Source organism: Aotus nancymaae, unplaced genomic scaffold (genome assembly GCF_030222135.1).
Source record: "Aotus nancymaae isolate 86718 unplaced genomic scaffold, 86718_ANA_hifiasm-v0.15.2.pri h1tg000077l, whole genome shotgun sequence".
Classification (NCBI taxonomy): Eukaryota; Metazoa; Chordata; class Mammalia; order Primates; family Aotidae; genus Aotus; species Aotus nancymaae.
The window spans coordinates 15,761,713-15,765,718 of record NW_026988492.1 but is presented as its reverse complement, the minus strand read 5'-3'; the positions used below and the strand labels follow the sequence as shown (position 1 = coordinate 15,765,718).

Here is a 4,006-nt window from a genome sequence, read left to right as displayed (position 1 = left end):
TCTAAGAAGGTCCTGGAGCTAATGCCAGGGAGTGCTGCACTAATGCTTTTACAGACATGGGAAGCATTTCTCTGCAGCCCAGTTGTTGATGTTACCTGGGCAAGATGCCTCTTTCTGGGTGGCTGAGACCAGCCACTGAGATGGCATGAGTTGGCAGCCTTTATGATTTTTTACACACTTGCATTCTGCTCTGTAAATGGCTTTTAGGATGGAAAATTAATCCTGCAGTCTCAGCGTGTGTACTTGAACCATTCTCACAGTCTTCACTCCGATCGAGATCTTTCCATCTTGCATCAGCTCCACTTCTTCTCTGAAACTCAGTCCTTTATTATTTTTATAGTTTTTGGTCAATCATCTCCCTAGGATTCTGCCAACAGATGAGCTGTAGATCTTCTCAAAGCTTTTATAACAAGTAGGTGACTAGCTTTTTACTTCCTAATATACAAGGTAGACTTTTGCAAGTATGTTGTGAATAATTAAATTGAGAGTGTTCTACAATCACTAGGGAAAAAAGTTAAGTGTAAAACATAAACATTAGATGGTGTTGGACCTGTTGGTCTGATGTGAATGCAAGGAAAAGAAAGGAGGAGGTTCCGAGTTTCAGTTGCTAAAATGTTCTGGTGTGGAGGCCTTGTGGTGGGTGCTTTGAAGCAGAAGCTGGTCTCCTTGGTACAGATAGTGTGCGTCTGCAGCCCAAGGCACAGAAACTGGCTTCTAGGCAACTTATTTCAGTGATGGCATGTTCCTCTAGAACTCCAGATGACATGACAAATGGCTAGCTCTGGTGCACCAGGGGGCAGAAGAGATAATTCTGTGTGAAGTCCTTATTTTGGGCTTATCAACAGTAGGAGCTGGTGCATATGCCTACAAGACTATAAAAGATAACCAAAAAATATATCATGAAAGAATGCTAGGATTAGGGCTGACATCAGAAGAGAAGCAAAAAAGGGCCACATTATCTACTTTAGATGGAGAGCCAGTTCCTCAAGCCAGCATACCAAGTCATGTCCCTTTCCTGCTAACTGGTGGAGGTAATGCTGCTTTTGCTGTAGCCAGAGCCACCTGGGCTCGGGATCCTGGGGCTGGGGTCCTGATTATGTCTGAAGATCCTGAGCTGCCATACATGCGATCTCTTCTTTCAAAAGAGCCATGATACAAAAGTTGACAAATGGGACCTAATTAACCTAAAGAGCATCTGCATAGCAAAAGAAACTATCAACAGAGTAAACAGCCTACTGAAAGAGAGAAAATATTTGCAAACTATACATCTAACACAGGTCTAATATCCAGAATCTATAAAGAACTTAAACAAATTCACAAGCAAAAAACAACGCCATTAAAAAAATGGGCAAAGGACATGAATAGACACTTTTGAAAAGAAGACATACACACAGCCCAAAAAGCATATGAAAAAATGCTCAACATCATTAATTATTAGAGAAATACAAATCAAAACCACAATGACATACCATCTCACACCAGTCAGAATGACTGTTATTAAAAAGTCAAAAAATAACAGATGCTGGTGAGGTTGCAGAGAAAGGGAATGGTTATACACTGTTGGTGGGAGTGTAAATTAGTTCAGCCAGTGTGGAAAGCAGTTTGGTGATTTCTGAAAGAACTTAAAACAGAATTAACCTTCAACCCAGCAATCCTATTACTGAGTATATACCCAAAGGAATACAAACCATTCTACCATAAAGACACTTACATGTATATGTTCATTGCAACACTATCCACAATAGCAAAGATATGGAATCACCCCAAATGCCCATCAGTGGTAGACTGGATAAAAATATGTGGTACATGTCCGTACACCATGGAGTACTACATAGCCATAAAAAGAATGAAATTACATCCTTTGCAGCAACATGGATGGAGCTAGAGGCCACTATCATAAGTGAACTAACATAGGAACAGAGAACCAAATACCACATGTTCTCACTTAAAGGTGGGAGCTAAACACTGAGTACATATGGACACAAAGAAGAGAACAGCGCACACTGGGGCCTACTTGAAAGTGGAGGGTGGGAAGAGGGTGAGAATCAAAAACCACTTATCAGGTATTATGCTTATTACTTGAGTGATGAAATAATCTGTACAGCAAACCCCCATGATGTACAATTTACTTGTGTAACAAACCTGCATGTGTACCCTTGAACCTAAAATAAAAGTGAAAAACAAAAATTCCAAGTGAACTGTGGTTTTCAGATGACTCAAATGTCACAGAGACACTGATTCAGACAGTGTAATGGAAAAAGAAATAAGCATGTGTTTCCAGGCACACATGCTCAGACATCTGGGTGTCAGGAGATGCTGCATGCTCTAAGATACACATTTGGGGAGGAGGTGGTTAGAGCACCATGATCATGGTTTTGTGAGTGGAAGATTAGCTGGAGAAAATATGACTGGAGTTGCTAAGCTGTGCTGGCACCAGTCAGTGTTCTGGAATGATTTGAACCCTGATTCTGGCTATGAACCTATCGGCCCACAGTTGGTGTTTTTGCTAAAGCAACTGCACAAGACAACCCAAAATCTGCCACAGAGCAAACAGGAACTGTTACCTGATCAGAGAGTGAAACCGTGTCCGAGGCCTCAGAAATTCCTCTTTCTCCCAGTACCCCTGCAGTTCCAAGGCTGCACTCCAGGGAGAGGACTATGGCAAAGGTGGCACTTCTGATCCCAGGAACAGAGTGGTCATGGGGATCATGCTATGTGGAACATCTTTAACCCAGTGCCAATAGCAAGGAAGACCATTGAGGATGGTGAACAACTTGAAGATCTCAATGAAGTGGCCAAACTGTTCAACATTCATGAACACTGAAACCCACAGTGGAATAGACAAGCACTTCAGTGTCCCTGAGAGTGGGCTGCATCGGTAAAGGAGCATTTTTTTTAATTCAGCAAATTATCTCTGTGTGTATGAATGTGAATAATCAAGTCTCTCGTGAATATTTTGAACCATGTAGGCAAATTCTTAATTTTCACATCATGAAAAAAATATGATTCTTCTAAAAAAAATTAAACAGGAATTAGACATTGAACATTAAACAAAACACTCAACAGAAATAAAAATGACATTAAAACTTAGAGGTGACCAAGATAACATTTCACAAACATTTATTGTAAACATGTAGTTCTAGGCTTATTCTCAGGCATGCTGGAAATTTGAGTGATTCACATATAATGTCTTTAAAATGGTCATTGGCCTATTTTACTCAGAATATGTTGAATGCAGCTTTTGCCTAAAGATTGGGAAACAGATACGCATTTTGAGGCTTGTGTGAGAACCTTCCATGGGCTTTTGAAGAAAGGCTCTTCTTGGTATCGACTTTACTTTTGGAATCTAGGACACAGCTGAAATTGCTTAGTGCCAATGACTGTCTCATCTGGAGTAATCTTTCTCACAATTTTTTTTGGCCTAATAGATATTTCAGTCTCACACATTTGCCAGACATCAGCTTTGTTTTCTTCTCACCGTTTCCTTGAAGAGAACTGATAGTTCATTGGAATGAGAAAATAAAAACAAAACAACCAACTTTACTTTCTAAAACAATAGTGTTTTAGAATTATGATTACAGTTTAACATGGGATAAAATAGACTTGTTCATCTAATAAACTTTGGAGCCCTTAGTATATATCTGGACATTACCTAATTTAGCATTGAAAACCAATAGTTTTTGTGTATCCTTTCCCCAGTAAATTGATATTTGGGTTATTTCCAGTTTTTGGTGTTTATCAATTAAGCTGTATATAACCATTTTTATACTGTTTTTTACGTGAACCTAAGTTTTTATTTCACTTGTGTAAATACCTAGGAGAATTGTTGTTGTATTGTATGGTAAATGTACTTTTAACTTTAAGGGAACTGCTAGACTATTTTCCAAATTGGGTGGATGTATATTTCATATTCCTACTGGGAATTGAGAAGAGTTCCAATTGCTCAGCATCATTTTGAGCACTTAGTATTGTCAATTTAAAAAATCACAGCCATTTAGGTGGATCA

At 39.2% G+C, this 4,006-nt stretch overlaps 1 pseudogene; it reads left to right on the top strand.

Moving 5' to 3' along the window:
• Positions 1-612: 612 nt before the first annotated feature.
• On the top strand, positions 613-2,824 carry LOC105726136 (apoptosis-inducing factor 1, mitochondrial-like; annotated as a pseudogene).
• Positions 2,825-4,006: the final 1,182 nt, after the last annotated feature.